General features: G+C 36.3%; 1 protein-coding gene across 13 annotated transcripts in view; it reads left to right on the forward strand.

Annotated features, from left to right (window-relative positions):
* ANKS1B (ankyrin repeat and sterile alpha motif domain containing 1B) overlaps positions 1 to 20,127 on the forward strand; it is a 1,107,306-nt gene that overhangs the window by 563,434 nt on the left and 523,745 nt on the right. The window lies entirely within an intron of this gene.

The following is a 20,127-nucleotide window of genomic DNA, read 5'->3' on the forward strand; positions in this document are numbered from 1 at the left end:
AGAACGACGATCTATCTTCTCCTTCAGCTCGACAAACTTGCAAGCAATGTGAGCTGTGTGACAATTCAGCACAGGTGCATATCCAGCACTGATTTGGCCTGGATGGTTCAGGATAATCACCTGAGCCGTGAATCCAGCTGCTTCCATTGGTGGGTCATTTTTGCTGTCACCAGCCACATTGCCCCGATGAACATCTTTGACAGATACATTCTTGACATTGAAGCCCACATTGTCCCCAGGATGAGCCTCACTCAAAGCTTCCTGGGGCATTTCAACAGACTTTACTTCAGTTGTAACATTGACTGGAGAGCAAAGGTGACCACCATGCCAGGTTTAAGAATACCAATCTCCACTCGGCCCACAGGGACAGTACCAATAGCACCAATTTTGTAGACGTCCTGGAGAGGCAGACACAAGGGCTTGTCAGTTGGACGAGTTGGTGGCAGAATGCAATCCAGAGCTTCAAGCAGTGTGTTTCCACTGGCATTCCCATCTTTACAGGTGACTTTCCATCTCTTGAACCAAGGCATGTTAGCACTTGGCTCCAGTCTTTTGTCACCATTCCAACCAGAAATTGGCACAAATGCTACCATGTCAAGGTTGTAGCCAATTTTCTTAATGTAGGTGCTAACTTCCTTAACGATTTCCTCATATCTCTTCTGGCTGTGGAGTGGCTCAGTGGAATCCATTTTGTTAACACCAACAATTAGTTGTTTTACACCCAGTGTGTAAGCCAGAAGGGCATGCTCATGGGTCTGCCCATTCTTGGAGATACTGGCTTCAAAGTCACCAACACCAGCTGCAACAATCAGGACAGCACAGTCAGCCTGAGATGTGCCTATAATCATGTTTTTGATAAAGTCTCTGTGTCCTGGGGCATCAATGATGGTTACATAATACTTGCTGGTCTCGAATTTCCAAAGGGAGATATCAATGGTGATACCACGTTCACGTTCAGCTTTCAGTTTATCCAAGACCCAGGCATACTTGAAGGAGCCCTTTCCCATCTCAACAGCCTCCTTCTCAAATTTTTCAATAGTTCTTTTGTTAATCCCACCACATTTTAGATCAGATGACCAGTAGATGACCACACCAGTAGTAGACTTGCCTGAATCTACGTGTCCAATGACGGCAATGTTGATGTGAGCCTTTTCCTTTCCCATTTTGGTTTAGGTTGAGTGGTGGTTTTCATGACACCTGTGTTCTGGTGGCAAACCCATTGCAAAAAAGTAGAGAAAACTTTCTTTGTCTGACTTCCAAATTTAGCTTAAATTCCCCCATTTAAACATTCTCTTATTTTCACATATCTTTCTGCCATATTATGTGTAATTTAAGTTGTGTTTAATTACTGTGTAATTTTTTATCTAATGACTCTGTCCTACTAAACACTCTTCCTAAGTTCAGGAATCATACCTGTTTTGCTCACCCCATGTTCCTAAATCCCTAGAAGAGTGCCTAGAACATAGTAGCTATTCAATAAGAAGTTGTTGAATGACTGAAGGAATAATGACACCCAGTGTTTGACTCTGAAAAATACTGAGTCAGAAAGAATCCTTGTTCCTCAGAAACTCATACCCTATTAGGGAAGAAGTCATGTAAACATGTAATTATTAAACATCATAGTGGCTAGGAAAGCATATGTTGGATCAGAATGCTGAAGTTGAAAACTCCTGGCCTTCCTTCCATACAAACTGTTTATCATTAAGCAAAGAACATAATCTACCTAAGGCCCAATTTCCTCATCTATAAAATGGGGGAAATTATAGTAGCAATCTGTGGCAGATAGTGCAGTTGGCTTTACTCCTTACCAATTCCAGTTCCATTATATCTTACCTTCCTACCATAGAGCCTGAAAAACCCAAAACATAAAAAACTTCATTTCTAGATTTCCTTGAAGAAAAGTTTCACTTGGAACTTGGGTCCACGGAGAAAGTTAGAGGCAGAAGGGAGCTGAGAAGGTGGTGGCCACATGTGACAAGTGTGGTGGTAGAGACATATGGTTCTTCTGGGACAGTTCCAGTGGAATGTCTTAAATCTAGGTTAGGTACTGATCCTCATGGGTGCCACCAATGAGCAGGTCTTCCAGGATGGCCAAGTAGTGTGAACAGCAGGTATTTCTTCTGTTGGCTTTAACCCTAGGTGACTTGTTTCTGATTGTGAAACTCCAAGCTTGATTCTCTAGCCCCACAAAGATTCTAGGAGTTACTTAATTCCTACAATAAATTCATTTCTGCTTCAAATAGCTAAATGGGATTTTGTAGTCTACAACAATGAAATCTGGAAGATCTAGTCAAACTAATAGTTTGTTGAAAAGGTTAAATATAAACGGAAGCTTTGTCCCTGGAATCTGAATGTACAGAATCAAACTAAGACAACCAATACTACATTAATACTACTTTCTCTGATTTGGTATCAATACCCTTTCCCAAATTCCTTGAGGAGTGAGTTTTCTTGATTGGTTACATGTATATATGGGTGTAGGTAAAATTTGACAAGCGCTTAATTAAGTTGCTACTTTAAAAATATAAATATAGATAGAAATAAATCTGGAAGAATATACAGCTTAGTTGTGTTATTTTTTCTTCATATTCATCCATATTTTATGATTTCTCAGAAACAAACACATATTACTTACATATCTTTAAAAAGACAAGTCTTTTAGTTATTAATCTGTCTACATTTGTATTGTCCTTTCATTTTTTAAAAAAAGTTCTCTAGAAATGCCTGGGTGGCTCAGTCATTGGGCATCTGCCTTCAGCTCAGGTCATGATCCTGGGGTCCTGGGATCGAGCCCCACATCGGGCTCTCTGCTCAGTGGGAAGCCTGCTTCTCCCTCTCCCACACCCCCTGCTTGTGTTCTCTCTCTTGCTATCTCTCTGTCGAATTAAATAGGTGAAATCTTTAAAACAAAACAAAACAAAAAGTTCTCTATATGGTCAACTAATCATCAACAAAACAGGAAAGAATATCTAATGGAAAAAAGTCTCTTCATCAAATGGTGTTGGGAAAACTGGACAGCAACATGCAAAATAATGAAACTGGGCCACTTTCTTACACCATACACAAAAATAAATTCACAATGGATGAAAGACCTAAATGTGAAATAGGAAACCATCAAAATCCTAGGGGAGAACACAGGCAGAAATCTCTTTGACCTCAGCCATAGCAACTTCTTATTAACCACATTGCCAGAGACAAGGGAAACAAAAGCAAAAATGAACTATTGGGACTTCATCAAGAGGAAAAGCTTCTGCACAGGAAAGGAAACAATAAAACTAAAAGCAGCCTATGGAATAGGAAAGATATTTACAAATTACATATCTGATAAAGGGTTAGTATTGAAAATCTGTGAAGAACTTACCAAACTCAACACCCAAAAAACAAATAATCCAGTCAAGAAATGGGCATAAGACATGAATAGACACTTTACCAAAGAAGACAAACAGATGGCTAACAGACACATGAAAAGATGCTCAACATCACTCAACATCAGGGACATACAAATCAAAACCATGGTGAGATACCACCTCACACCTGTTGGAATGGCTAAAATTAACAACACAGGGAAGAAGAGATGTTGGCAAGGATGTAGAGTAAGGGGAACCCTCTTGCACCGTTGGGAATGCAGACTGGTGCAGCCACTCTGAAGAACATTTTGGAGGTTCCTCAAAAAGCTAAAAATAGAACACCCTATAATCCAGCAATTGCACTACTAGATATTTACCCAAAGGATACAAAAATACAGATTCAAAGGGGTACACGCACCCCGATGTTTATAGCAGCATTATCAACAATAGCCAAACTATGGAGAGAACCCAAATGTCCATGAGTGGATAAAGAAGATGAGGTATATATATCCAATGAAATATTATTCAACCATCAAAAAGAATGAAATCTTGCCATTTGCAACAACATGGATAGAGCTAGAGTGTATTATGCTAAGTGAAATAAGTCAGAGAAAGACAAATACCATATGATCTCACTCTTATGTGGAATTTAAGAAAGAAAACAGATGAACATATGGGAAGGGGGAAAGAAAAAAGAAGAAAGGGAAACAAGCCATAAGTGACTCTTAATGATTGAGAACAAACTGAGGGTTGACGGAGGGAAGAGGGTGGGGGATGGGCTAGATGGATGATGGGTATTAAGGAGGGAACTTGTGATGAGCACTGGGTGTTGTATGTAAGTGATGAATCACTGAATTCTACTCCAGAAACCAATATTGCGCCATATGTTATCTAACAAAATTTTAAAAAAAAGTTCTCATATGCACTAATCTCATGACAACCTTGTTAGGTATTTAGTAATATTGCCATTATACAATATGCAAACAAAAGGCAAGACATACTAATAATTGGCCTAGTCAGAATTTGAAAGCAGGTCTTCTGACTCTAAGTCATGTGCTTTCTTGCTTTACCCTAGCTGGTCAGCAGTTCATTGACAGCAGCTCTCTCTAAAATGAAATAAATTTTTATTATCAGCGCCAAATGAAAGACGTGAATTGCAGGCCAGATGGTACCACTGGTTAGGTTTGCAATTTGGGGTGAGGTAATAAGTCTTTATTAGTTCACTTCTAAGTATAAAATGATAATACCACAAACTTCTTGTCAAGATGGCCCCGTAAGTTCACAGTACATACCAACTAGTAATAAAGTACATGACTAAATATCAAAAAGACAAGGCCAAGTTCAAAAACCAGGTAAACATTTCAGTGAACCACAAATGGAATAGAAATCCAAGTAGTACACAGACTTTAGGACTGGGGACTCTGACTCCGATCTAGTTTCTGTATGGCAGAGGGATGAAAAGTGTTCTGTGCAAAACTGGAGATGAGATCCAATCTTACTCTTAAAAGTCAGGGTTTGGGGAAAAACAGGGAGCAGGAGAATGGGTGCCTGAAAACCAAAATTCAAAAGTAAACAAAAAAATCACATAAAACTAAGAAGTACAGCCAACAAAAACCACCCAATTCTGATTCATTTCAGATAAATTAATGTCATGGAACACATTCTAACAGATATTTTTAAAAGCTTGAAGAGATTAAAAAATTCATTTAGAAAACAAGAAATTATTAATAAGAAACAGAACACAACTATAAGAGGTAAAGAGTAAAAAGGAAGTGAAAAATAAGATTTAGTGAAATGGGTGTAACAATATGTACTCTCTTAGCTTACAAAATTACAAGACTTGTGAGGACTGCACAGGAATACACGAGCTTCTTTTTTGTGAATTAAATTTTTCATACTTTGGGATGGGGAATGGCAAGAATAGTCTGGGAGATCTCTGTGAGGGAGGTCGTGAGCTATGGAGCTGGCAAGGAATCAGGGTAACTTTAAGAAAAGGAAAGACTATCATAAAAGAGAAAATATATTGACAAATTCCACTTTATTCTAGAATTTGCCTAAAGAACCAGTCTTCTGGGACACTAACTATGATCTATATGTTAAGGAAGAAAGAATTTATGCTTTTTTAAAGTTTCCCATAAAACAGCACACTTCTATTTCTTGTAGAGAAAGGAGAATGGAAAAAAGTACTACATAAATTAAGGCTATCATTATCTTTCCCTTTTAGGGAAAAAAATTGCCATCTAGGGAGGAAAATGTCTGGACATTGAGAATTTATGCTTTTTCTAATGTGCATTTCTATGGGATATACATTTGAAATTGGGCATGCAAACCTGAATTTGTGTATGGTACATTTTCATGCAAATGTGCACATGCATATCGTAATGCTTGTTCTGTTCCACTCAAAAGTGGGTGGAGATATGAATATTATTGAGTAAGTATAATTTTCATACAAGTATTGTGTGGGCAGCTTCCATTCTGGTGAAGCATCTTAGCAAAAATGAAAAGCTCAGATAAGAACAGTGGGATTTTGTAAGTGTTAATATTACAGTATGAATGTTTCTAATCATTCTCTAAGCCTGTTTGGTCTTGAATTAAAAAAATAGAACCATCAAGCCAGAGGGCAAATTGTCACATGGAGAAAATTGATAGATGGGAAATAGAATATAGTACTTCATCCTATCTTTTTAAAAATACATATGTATTTTTAAGGGAGAAAATGGCCATTTGAAATTCTATATTTTGGAAGTCAGGCCAAGCATGACATTTGACCTAGGTAATAAATATTCAATATTGTGAAACTGAAATACTTGTAAAAACTTTCTGAAGGAATTCAGAATATCTAACACCAGCAAAAAGCTCCATGACCCAAAATCATATGAAGACTAACTCTGGCAGTGGTTGGGGTTTATGAAGTATGATCGAGTTGTACCTTCCCCACAACTTATACTGTTTTAAAGAAGCTGGGAACTGGAAAGGTGATTTTGATCTCTCTGTAGTCCAGTGGAATCAGTGATTCTGAGGTGTAAAATAAAACAGTGGGAGTAGAAAGGGGCTGGAACTTAGACGAGGGAAGGACGTTTTCTTGACAGTGAATAAGGAATAACCAAGAAGCCTCCCTAGAAACATAATCAGGGCTGGGAAACAACAAAAAGAAGCAAATAGGGAACAATTCTGTAACAAGATTTCAGTTCTGAGTTTGGGTGACTTTGGGGTGTGCAATTCCCATTTAGAGCTGAGCTATGGACCTAGAGCTAAGACAAGAGCTTTTTGATTGGTGACCCAGAGAACTTTCAAAGCATCTCACCCAGTGATCAGTGCAAAAGTAAAGGCTATATTAGGATGCAAAAATGGAGACATATTAAAGATCTGATTTATGTATAAAACTGTGCCATCCTAAAATGAGTAATGAAACTGTGCTTATAATTATGCACCTGCTTCTGTTTCTATTCTTGGAATCATCAGATTCTTATTACCTCTTGCCTCAATTATTGCAGTAACCTTCTAACTGGCCTTTAGCCTTCAGTCTGTCCCCATCTAAAGCATTCTACCACTTAGAACAGTTCAGTGGCTCCCTGCTGCCTTTTAAACTCAAAATATGGCAGTCATATTTTCTGTGATCTGGAGCCAAACTTACCTGTCCAGCCTTATCCGCCATTACTTTTCTCCATGTACTTTTTTAAAATTTAAATTCAATTTAATTAACATATAGTATATTATTAGTTTCCAAGGAGGAATTTAGTGACTCATCAGTTACATATAACATCCAGGGCTCCTTCCATCAAGTGCCCTCCTTAATGCCCATTGCCCAGTTACCCCATCCCCCCACACCCCTCCCTTCCAGCAACCCTCAGTTTGTTTCCTAGAGTTAAGAGCCTCCATGTACTTTACGTTACAACCAACATGTCTAACCCATCATTCTCCAGACATCCTCCAAAGTGGTGTTCCTAAAAACACAAGCATGATCCTGTTACTACATAACTGAAAACCCTTCAGTGACTTTCTATAGAGCTGCTGTGTAGGATCAACTTTAATGTTATTAGTCTATAGGACCCTCCAAATCTGGCTCATGTCAAGCTCTCCAGCCTTTCCTCTGAACACCAGACCCTAATTTATCCTGTTCCAAACCTATAACCCAGTCTTATGGAGCTACTTAAAACTGTCTGAATAGGCCAACCTCTTTCTTGCCCCGAAGCCTTTGTTAAAGTTGTTCCTTGTACACTCTTCCTACTCCTGCCATCCTCCTGCCTTCAATGCCCCATGGTCCACCTGGAAAAAAGAAAAGAAAAAAAAAACCCTTACTATTTTTTCCAAGATTCAGCTCAAGCTCATCTTCTTTGTAAAAAGCCTTTACATTTCTATAAAACTTGATTACCACCTTCCTCACAGACATCCACTACTCTTTCTCCTGTAACCCCAGTGCCAAGTGCATATTTTTATCATTAAAACTGTAGTATGTCTTTTTCATTAACCATTTCCAAACATGTCTACCACCTCATTAGGGGCAGGGACAATGTCCTATTTACTTTTGCAACCCTAGGACAGCACACAATGCCAAGAACCGAATAGAGTTCAACAAATAGCAGCAAAGTGCTAACTCCTTGAGAGTAGGGCCCTGTGGTATGCCCATTGTGCTTTATGAATATCTGTTGAGCAAATAAATAATGGATACTTATAATCTTTATGCCATCTTTTCAGGCAATAATAAAGTCTCTCCTGCAAAAACAGCACACTGTGTATATTATAGAGCAGTGCTCCTCAAACTTCAATATGCATACAAATCACTTGCAGATCTTGGAAAAAATGGTACTCTGTTTTGGTAGACCTGAGTTGGGGGATCACGATTCTACATTTCTAAGGCAGAATCCATTAGGAGATGCCAGTGCTGCTGGCCCTCAGACCACACTTTGAATAACAAAACTATAGATGACACCAGGGGAAGGGATTTCACATGAGAGGTTCAGGGGAGGGACAAGTAGCAGAAAGAACTCAACGAAGGGAAGACTACTTAGTGGTGCCACAGGGTTTACCCAGCTGTGAACATATGCAGGCAGACTTTTTGGGAGGTTGTGCTAAAGCCTGGGGTTTTATCTTTATTTTCTTTATTTGTCTATCACTATATCTCTGAGAGTCAGGCTTTTCCTTCATTCATTCCCCCACTATGATTCAGCCTGCATGATTTTCTCTGTATAAGGTCTCCCCAGGCTCCATTTTTAAACTAACCTGAAGCTGTTCTCCTATTTGCTTTTCATAAACTTAAGTTCTCTCTGCTTCATTGTCCAGACCCTGGAAACCCAATCTTTCCAGTTTTCAGAAGGCCCTCCAGCTGCCTGAATTGTTTTGCCGCCATTTTAATCAGAAACAGCTTTTCCTTTCCCAGTATATGAACCAACTTCACCTCTGCAGAGGCCAATTTCCCAGCTGTGGCTGCTTTGATTGATAAGCACAGATCTCGTTCTGAAAGACTGGCTGTTCTCCCCACCCCACCATCAGAAGAACATGAAGTAGTCAGGATTTTAAACTGTAGGATGGCTTAGGAGAACACCAGAATTCTTACTGTTGACTGATTAAAGTAAATGTCATAAAGGAAAAGCAAATGTGGAGAGAAACTGGAGATTTGGCAGGCAGTTGCAGGAGCTTGTGAATGCATGTAATATCATGAAAACTGCCATTGCTTTGCTAGTGTCAATTTATAATTAGAGATGCCATTTTAAGGTGAATTTTGACATTTACTGCTACTAGTTGACTTTTTCAGTAATATCTAGCTCCATATGATAGCACTGTCTCTTTCTTTGAGAAATTAAATAAATCCAGAGGTTTCAGATTCCATTCAGGAAACCATGAACATCTTATAAAACCATTTTACACCTTAAATTATAAGCCATTATTGTCAGAAACACACACAAACACAAGCATATATGTGATTATAATTTAATTATAGAACTTATAAATGTGAGATTATGAAATTTTATTATTTGGAAGAAAGTTAAATGATTATAAAGCTTCCCCCCCCCAAAAAAATCCAGTGGATCCATCAATACATTGTTTACATAATTACATTCAAGTCCGTAAGAATAATGTGTTTGAAATCTAAGTCATACACTTTAACATTCCTCTTAATCTAGGCAATATAACCTAGATCCTAAATTAATACTAAGTTAATGCTAGTTAGTACTGAGCAATATGAAGTTAAATGGCTTATGTGCCATTTAAAAATAGGCTTATTTGATTAATTTTGCACTGATGGGATGAAAATTGGCCTGATTTTTCTATTGGTATTAAGCTGGCACATGCTTTAGCTGAGTTTAGAGCTTCCACTGACTTCAAAGGAGGCATAGGTGTCTTTTTAGCATATTGGAGCATGAAAGACCAGATTCACTATATGACATGCTGGAAACTTGTAAATATGCATTTACTTGCTGGAGATTTCAAACCCAGTGATCAGCACAATGTATCTTTAACATCTGTAAAACATCTGCAGCCATTAAAAATTGACCCCTCTCCACTCCCAGCCTCTCTGAAATAGATATCACACGATCTCAGAAGATAATTCTTTGGGGGAAAATGCTATCTTTGTTTTAGAAAACAATCATAGGTTGTAGAATTTCAGAGCTGAAATGAATTCTAAAGCTCATTGAGTTTGGCTCCCATTTTATAGCTGGGGAGGAAGTGGAGTTCTGGAAGGTGAGAGAGCCACATCAAAACTGCGTTTCCTGGCATTTCCAGGCCAGAAATCTTTCCATTACCATTGTTTACTGGATATGGGTATTGAATAAATCTAACAGAATTTAATTAGATCTTCAATAGACATATTTTAGAAATAAAGCATTAACTTTTACAAGAATAGCTACAAGTGTAACTGATAGGTCTCCGTGTGAAGGAAAATTCCCTTCCATTAAGCCATACCACAGGTTTTCCCCCTAGTAGTTAGCCATTAGATTGAATCTTAACTACATTTAATTCTCTTATGAGGTGAAAGAGATTTCTTAGATAAGGTAAACTGAGCGGTTAAATAGAGCAGCGTTGTCTTATAAATGTAAGGAATGCACCTTGATTCTTAGGTTATTCTACAACCAAAATACCAATACCAGTTTAAAGGAGAAGTAAGCATTAGCTTAGGACTTATGAACAATGATAAATGTGAAAGCATTTTTTAAAGATTTTATTTATTTGGGAGAAAGTGAGAAAGCACAAGCAAGGGGAGGGGCAGAGGGAGGAAAAGCAGACTCCCCACTGAGCAGGGAGCCCAACTGCAGGGCTCCATCCCAGAACCATGGGATCATGACCTGAGCCCAAGGCAAAGGCTTAACTGACTGAGCCACCCATGGGCCCTAATGTGAATGCATTTTAAAGGTGATAACTCTGGAAATTATGTGAAGTGTAAATGGAGGCTTAGACAAATATTTGAAAAATGTTCATCACAAATATGATAAAGGATTATATCCTTAACATATAAAGAGTTCATACAAACTGATCTAAGAAAAACACTTAAAACTAATAGAAAAATTGCCAAAGACATGAACTAGCTTTTACTATGAACATGAAACATATTTAAACTATTAATAATACTAGAAATGCAGATTTTAAGGGCTTATATTCTTTACCTATAAAAGTAACTAAATTTCTCTCATTTTTTTCATTGATAACTTTTTTCTTTTACAATGACATCTATTGGCTATAATGTGGTAAATATACTATAATTTAAAATATATATACTATATATATAATCTTTCTGAAAAACTGCTTTCAAGTATATATTAAGAACCTAAAATGTAGGGGTGCCTGGGTGGCTCAGTCGCTAAGTGTCTGCCTTCAGCTCAGGTCACGATCCCGGGGTCCTGGGACTGGCCGCACATCAGGCTCTCTGTTCAGCGGGAAGCCTGCTTCCCCTCTCCCACGCCCCCTGCTTGTGTTCCCTCTCTCCCTGTCTCTCTCTCTGTCAAATAAATAAATAAAATCTTAAAAAAAAAAAAGAAGAACCTAAAATGTAGGCAGAGCTTTTTATCGAGTGAATCCATTTTAGAGAATGTATATCAAGGATCAGATGCAAATCAATATTTGTGGAGAAAAAGGTTAAATATATCATCATTTATAATAATGAAAAATTACAATAAATAAAAATGTGCAAACATAATTAAAGGACTAAATAAATCATAAAATATCCATAGGAGGGAATATCTTATAATCTTTAAGAATCATGTTTTCACATGATATGTAGGAACCAAGAAAAATTTTGGCAACATAATGTTACATAAAAAAATAAGAATAGTTTTCATCAAATTTGGAAAAATTTTAGCCATTATTTCTTCAGGTATTTATTCTGTCCTTTCTGTGTTTTATTTTGAGTAGTTTCAATTCCTAGGTCTTCAAGTTTACTAGTATTTTCTTCTGCAATGTCTATTTTTCCCTATACCCTATCTAATGTATTTTTCATCTCAGACTTTGAGTTCTATCTCTAGAAGTTTGAAGGGGTGTGTGTGTGTGTGTGTGTGTGTGTGTGTGTGTGTGTGAGTGTATACACATCTTTCAGGTCTCTACTTAATTTTTTAAATATATGGAATGGAGTTCATATAGGATGTTTTACTATTTTAATCTTCTCATGTGCTAGTTCTGACATCTGTCAGTTTTGGGTCAGCTTTGATTGATTATCTCCTCATAAGGTCAGATTTCCTGCTCATTTTAATGCCTGGTAATTTTTTTATCAGATGCCAGACATTGTGAATCTTTCCTTGTTTTATGCTGGATGATTTTCTATTCCAAAAATATTCTTAAGCTTTTTCTGGGTGCATTTAAATTACTTGGAAACAGTTTGATCCTTTTGGATATTACTTTTTGATTATATTAAGTCAGAACATAGCAGTACTACATCTAAGGCTAATTATTCTCTACTACTAAGCAAGATCCTTCTGTTTACTCTACCTAATTTTAATCTGACTGATGGAAACAGACATTATTCTTGCCCCCTGTGAGCACTGGTTACTCTTACCACTAATTCTTTCAAGTAGATTTACCCCAGCATTAGGTTGTTTCCACATACGCCTGTGCTGTTATTCAGATGAATAATCAAAGTAGTCCCTCTAGAGATCTTTGGTATTTTGTCTCTGTGCAACTCTCTCCTTTACATCCTCTGCCCTGACAACTCTAGTCATCATTGTCTTCCCACACACTCAGCTTCATCTCTTCCTACCCTGGAGTCTACCACTTTGCCTAGATTCCCTTTTCTTGTACCACAACCTGGAAATCCTCTCAAGGCAGTAAACCAGGCAATCATAGGACTTACCTTGTTTGTTTGCTGTCTCTCAGAGATTTCTATCCTTCATGCTTCCTGTCTAATGTCTTATAAACCATCATTTCATATATTCTACCTTTCTTTTCTTCTTCTTTTAGACAGGAGGTTAAATGTGGTCTCTTGTCTGGAAGTTTATTTTGTTGTCCTTTTTTCCAAAATACTGTTGAAATCAATTTATCTGTATATAGTAGAGTATAAGGAGAAGTCTCACTACATACAGAAAATCTGAGAGTACAAATAAGCCCCAAGTTAGTTTAAAACAAGTATATGCCAGCATTTGACAAAATTCAACATCCGTTCATGACAAAAAAACTCTTAACAAAGTGGGTTTAAAGGGAACATGACTCAACATAATAAATGATAAAGGCACAAGCCCATATCTCACAAACCCACATCTCACAACATCACCAAAAAACTATTAGTACTGATAAATGAATTCAGTAAAGTTGAAGGATACAAAATTAATGCACAGAAATCAGTTCCATTTCTATACACTAATAACAAAGTAACACAAAGAAAAATTAAGAAAACAATCCCTTTTACGATTCACTAAAAAATAAAATACCTAGGAATAAACTTAACCAAGGAGATGAAAGATCAATACTCTGAAAACTATAAAACACTGATGAAATTAATTAGAGGTGACACAAACAAATGGAAAGATATTCCATGTTCATGGATTGGAAGAATTGATATCATTAAAATGTCATTCTACCCAAAGCAATTTATAGATTCAATGCAATCTCTACCAGAATACCAACAACATTTTTCACAAAACTAGAACAAATAAAACTAAAATTTGTGTGGAACCACAAAAGATCCCATTTAGCCAAAGAAATCATGAGAAAGAAAAAAGCCGGAAGTATCACAATTCCCCAGATTTCAAAACAGTCTATAGACTGTGTAATCAAAACAGTATGGTACTGCCACAAAAATAGACACATAGATCAATAGAACAGAATAGAGAGCCCAGAAATAAATCCATGCTTATGTGGTCAGTTAATCTATGATAAAGGAGGCAAGAACATACAACAGAAAAAGAAAATCTCTTCAAATGGGTGCTGGGAAAACTGGACAACTACATGCAAAAAATGAAACTGAACCACTTTCTAACACTGTATACAAAAATAAACTCAAAATGCATTAAAGATCTATATGTGAGACCTGAAACATAAAACTCCTAAAAGAAAACATAGGCAGTAATTTTTTTATATATATAGGCTGTAGCAACATTTTTCTAAATACATCTCCTTAAGGCAGGGGAAATAAGAGCAAAAATAAACCATTGGTACTATACCAAAATAAAAAAAAACTTTTGTACAGCAAAGGAAACTATAAACAAAACAAAAAGACAACCTACAGAATGGGAGAAGATATTTGCAAATGGCATATCCAATAAAGGGTTAGTATCCAAAATATATAGAGAACTTATACAACTCCGTGCCAAAACACCCACAAATAATCTGATTAAAAATGGGCAGAAGAGGGGTGCCTGGGTGGCTCAGTTGTTAAGCGTCAGCCTTTGGCTCAGGTCATGATCCCAGGGTCCCTGGACCAAGCCCTGCCTCAGGCTCCCTGCTCTGAGGGAAGTCTGCTTCTCCCTCTCCCCCTCCCCCTGCTTGTGTTCCCTCTCTTGCTTGTCAAATAAATAAATAAAAATCTTTTAAAAAAATGGGCAGAGGACCTGACTAGACATTTTTCCAAAGATGTATAGATGGCCAATGGACATATGAAAAGGTGTTCAACATCCCTAATCATCAGGAAAATGCAAATCAAAATCACAATGAGATATTACCTGACATCTGCCAGAATGGCTAAAATAAAAAAATACAAGAAATAACAAGTGTTGGTGAGGATATGGAGAAAAAGGAACCCTCATGCACTGTTGATGGGAATGTAATTTGGCACAGCCACTGTGAAAACAATATGGAGATTCCTCAAAAAATTAAAAAGAGAAATACAGTATGATCCAGTAATCCACTATTGGGAATTACCCAAGGGAAGTGAAAACGCTAATTTGAAAAGATACATGAACCTTTATGTTTATTGCAGAATTATTTACAATAGCCAATATATGGAAATAACCCTAGTGTCCACTGATAGCTGAATGGTTAGAGAAGATGTGGTATGTATATGTATACAATGAAATATTGTTCAGCCATAAAAAGAATGCGATGTCGCTATCTGCAACAGCATGGACAGACCTACAGTGTATTATGCTAAGTGAAATAAATCAGAGAAAGACAAATATTGTGTGATTTCACTTATGTGTGAAATCTAAAAAACAAAAATGAATAAACAAACAAAAAGTATAAACGGACCCATAAATGCAGAGAACAAACTAATGGTTGCCAGAGGGACACAGTTCGGGGCATGGGCAAAAATGGGTGGAGGGGAGTGCGAGTTACAGGCTTCCAGTTATGGAACGAATAAGTCATAGGAATAAAAACTGCAGCATAGTGAACAAAGTCAGTAGTATTGTAGTAGTTTTATATGGTGACAGATGGTAGCCACACTTGTGGTGAGCAGAGCATAAGGTATAAACTTGTCCAGTTACTATGTTGTACACTTGAAACTAATGTAACATTGTGTGTCAACTATATTTCAATAAGATAATAAATAAGTAAAGAAAGACAGAAATGTATGCAAAAAACTAGCACATGCTCACACATTCACGTTAAGAGAAGAAAATAATATCAAAATATTAGCAACAGTACTGATCCCAGGGATTGTGTCTGATTTGTATTCATTTTCATACATTTTTAATTGTCTTCAAGTATTAAAATATATAAATTTTGCTAAAAATGAATGTTATATATAATGTAAGTATATATAACCTTTGGTAAAAGAAATCAAACTTGTATTTTGAAAAAAATAACACACTAAAATCAGTGAGTGGCATATATATATGAAGACCTATCTGATTTCGTGAAGGGAATGGGGTCTACTTACCAGTGAATGAAAGCACACAATGATGTAGATAGTGGGTTCTGCTACTAGAAACCTTTCTCCAAAAGCTTCATGTCCAGCATTCAGTGAGGCTGGGAAAGTATATGTCACTGCTTGATTTTGGGATCAGATAATATCTAAGCTCTTTTCAACTGGGAATTTTTGGTTTGCTCTTGTTTTTGAGAATATCTAAATAGTGGTCAAATTTCAAGGACAGACTGATTCCCTTGGAAAGAAGCAACCTTATACAGCCTTTTCGTAGTCAAAAATGAATGTTCCTAGGGAAATGTTAAATAAAATGATTTCTGGGAGTGCAATATATCTGACTTTCACATTTGTTCATAACTGGCTAAGTGAGCAATTTTAACTAATTGTGAAGAGATAAAAGATAGTAAAAAGACTAAAAATCAAATACAGTCTAAGATAGACTGTATTTGAAAGAAACTTACTAAGCTAAGTAGATACGTAAGTACACTCTTAAGAATTCAGAAGATTGTGCTCCAGAAAAAAAAAAAAAAAAAGCAAAAGCAGAGAGGCATAGTGTTGGAAAGGACCATAGATGTCTTCCAGTCTGTCATTTTCCAAGTGTGGCTGGAGACTGCTTGGGTTGAATCCTGACTCTGCCACTTATAAGCTGCATGACTTTGAGCAAGTTATTAACTCCTCTGTACCACAACTTCCCTTCTGTAAAGTCAGAATTACAGTAAGTGTTGTGAAGATTATATCAATTAATGTAAATATAGAGCTTAGAATACCTGGCACACATTAAACCTATAAACAAATATTGGCTGTTATTATTCTACGTGTATATGGATGGACTTTAAAAACATCAATGTCCTGGGGCACCTGGGTGGCTCAGTCGTTAAGTGTCTGCCTTCGGCTCAGGTCATGATCCCAGGGTCTTGGGACAGAGCCCCGCCTTGGGCTCCCTACGCAGCAAGAAGCCTGCTTCTCCCTCTCCTTCTGCCTGCTACTCTCCCTGCTTGTGCTTTCTCTTTCTGTCAAATAAATAAATAAAATCTTTTTTAAAACTTAATGTCCATGCATTTAATGGGCATTCAAAAATATATCTCATTGAATCTGAAATTATATAGATAGTATTCCTTAAGGTCACTTATGGTATGACATAAAGTTAAAAATACTAATTTTTTCAGGCTCTAAACACTTAAATTTAATTATGACAGAAAGAAAATGCTCTATTAAGTTCTTCCTCATCAAACATTTTGAGAAGCAAATGCATGTGAAATAATTGTATAAGATACACTACTAGTTGGTATCCAGCTTTTGAAAAAATGACTAAGATTATTTGTACAATCAAGAGAAACCCTCTGTTTGACTATGGAACAATATGCAGAGTTAAGAAATTTGAGTTCTGTCATTTATACTAAAAACATTAATTTTTAATTAAGCAAATACTTGTTTGCTTATATAGTTGCAGGTGCATATTGCAAAAATCATACTGGTGGTACACAAAAGACTTAGGTGTAATCATCTCACTTAACAAATGAGGAAAATGAGGCTCAAAGAGGAAAAAAAAATGATTATACAGGAAGTTAGAGGCAAAGAAGGTGAGGATCTAAATCAGTTGTTTCCCATTTCACTGCTTTTGCAACCTGTTCTTCTAAGCTTTCGTTCCCCTTCTTATCCACACTTTGACTTTAACTTTCATACAAACACAGTCAATTGCTCACTTTCTTCAGAGTTCCCTTTCTCCCCATTCCATGTCACTCATGCTATAAAGAAAATTTACTTGCGTGGCTTTAATAACCAGCCCTAAGCTTTAACTCTGGCAGACAAAATGAAATAATTTATTTAGTCCAGATGTGACAAATAAGGCAAGTGTCATTCATTAAAGCCTAAAAATAAAGCAAGTAGTATGTTTAAGTAAAACGTGAAGGCAAGAAATAACTCTACTCAAACATTTCATGCATGAGAAGCATTCAAGTCAATGCTGGATTTGAGCCTCTGCTGGGGATAGGAAGAAATCATGTCAGGAATTTATGCTGGTTAAAGGAGTACAGCTGCAAGAAATGAAAATCCTTGGCCATTAAACTCAGCTCTGGATAGTGAAATGATATAAAAGAAATATGGCTACATGAATGTCATGCAAAGATTAATGATTCATAAAGGTTATATATTTTTCATTCAAGGAGCTACTATCTAGTGGAGGTAAATAAATACAGTACAGTAAGGAGGTAAATAAATAATTACAGTATAGTAACATTGATATAATAGAAATAGTTAAGGTTCAAGGAGATAATTAACTTTGTCCAGAGGTTAATAGAGGTTATATAGGTGAGCTGACACTCAAGTTGAATAGGATAAGTAACATCTTCTTGGTGGATAACCTAAAGAAAGAGCAACCTAATTGAGGGGAGTCACATAGTATGGTTTTCTTTGAGGGAAAAATAATGCTTTAAAATTTGCACGCACCAAGAGGGAATCATTCATTTTCTTTGGAGAAATGTCTGTTCATGTCTTCTGCCCATTTTTTAATTGGATTATTTGTTTTTATGGTGTTGAGTTGTATAAGTGCTTTATATGTTTTGGATAGTAACTGCTTATCAGTTATGTCATCTGTAAATATCTTCCCCCATTCTGTAGGTTCTCTTTTAGTTTTGTTGGTTGTTTCTTTTGCTGTGCAGAAGCTTTTTATTTTGATGTAGTCCCAGTAGTTTATTTTTGTTTTTGTTTCTTCTGCCTCAGGAGACATATCTAGAAAAATGTTGCTATGGCCGATGTCAGAGAAATTACTGCCTATGCTCTTTTCTAGGACTTTTATGATTTCTGGTCTCATATTTAGATCTTTAATTTATTTTGGGTTTATTTTTGTGTGTTATAAGAAAGTGGTCCAGATATATGCAGTCTCTTTATCTGGTTTTGGTACCAGGGTAATACTGGCCACATAGAATGAATTTGGAAGCATTACTTCCTCTTCTATTTTTTGGAATAGTTTGAGAATAGATACTATCTCTTCTTTAAATGTTTGGTAGAATTCACCCATGAAGCTGTATGGTCCTGGACTTCTTTTTAATAACTGCTTTAATTTCATTGCTGGTAATCAGTCTGATCAAATTTTCTATTTCTTCCTGTTTCAGTTTTGGGAGGTTATCTGTCTCTAGGGTTTAATCAGCTTCTTCTAGGTTGTCCAGTTTGTTGGCATATAATTTTTCATAATATTCTTTTATGATCCTTTGTATTTCTGTGGTGTCAGTTATTACTTCTCTTTCAGTTCTGATTTTGTTTATTTGAATCTTCTCTCTCTCTCTTTCTCTCTTTTGTGAGTCTGGCCAAAGGTTTATCAAATTTGATCTTTTTTAACATTTTACCATTATTTACTTATCAAATTGGCAAAGATTTAAAATGAACACATTCAGAGTTGGCAACATGCATAGTGACAGGTATTTTCATACATTGATAATGGGAGTGTAATCTTTTTTTTCAATCTTTATAAGAGTAATCTGGCAATTAAAATCACGACTCTTGATATTACATGTACACACCTTTTAATACACTATTTCTACTTTCTAGACTGTATTAGAAAGAGTCATAATTAATGCACAGAGTCCTTTACAAAGATATTGCTGCAGCCAGTTAGTTAAAAGTAGTTCACTTGAATTAAGTAAGGGTATGTTGTATCTACTAAACACCAAGTTTTCAAAAATGAGTTTGAATTTCAGAAACCGCTCAAGGTACATTATTAAGTGAATAAAATATACAACTGCAAGTTTATCATTAAATGTGTAACACATATGTGCATGAAGAGGTTTGCTATGTAGTTCTTATTGGGCTAGTTAAGGAGAATTTTTTTTTATCTTTTTTTTTAAAGATTTTTTATTTATTTATTTGACAGAGACACAGCAAGAGAGGGAACACAAGCAGTGGGAGCAGGAGAGGGAGAAGCAGGCTTCCTGCTGAGCAGGGAGCCCGATGGGGGGCTTGATCCCAGGACCCTGGGACCATGACCTGAGCTGAAGGCAGACGCTTAACCACTGAGCCACCCAGGTGCCCCAAGTTAAGGAGAATTTTATTCTATGCTTTTTTTTCACTATTTTTCTAGTATTTTATAATGACTGTGCAGTAATTTTATAATCATAATTATATTCTTAAGAGAATAAACCAAGATTCACTGTCTGTAAGACTATGATCTTTAAAAAAAAAAAAAAAAAGCTCCTGGTTTCATTGATCAGTTCTATTGTTTTTTCAGTTTCTATTTAATTTATTTCTGCTCTAATCTTTATTTCCTTCCTGCTACTGGTTTGGGGTTTTTTGTTGTTCTTCTTTTTCTAGTTCCTTTAGCTGTAACATTAGGTTGTTTGAGATTTTTTTCTTGAGTTAGGCCTATAATGCTATAAACTTCCATTTTAGAATAGCTTTTGCTGCATCTGAAAGATTTTGGACTGTTGTGTTTTCATTTTCACTTCTCTCCATGTATTTACTTTTTTACTTCCTCTTTGATTTCTTTCTTTCTTTTTTTTTTCCTCTTCAGTTTCTTGGTTGACCCATTCTTTGTTTAGTAGCATGTTCCTTAAACTCCATGTATTT

This window comes from Callorhinus ursinus, unplaced genomic scaffold (assembly GCF_003265705.2).
Source record: "Callorhinus ursinus isolate GAN/ISIS: 27379988/994484 unplaced genomic scaffold, GSC_fseal_2.0 scaffold14, whole genome shotgun sequence".
NCBI classification, from domain to species: domain Eukaryota; kingdom Metazoa; phylum Chordata; class Mammalia; order Carnivora; family Otariidae; genus Callorhinus; species Callorhinus ursinus.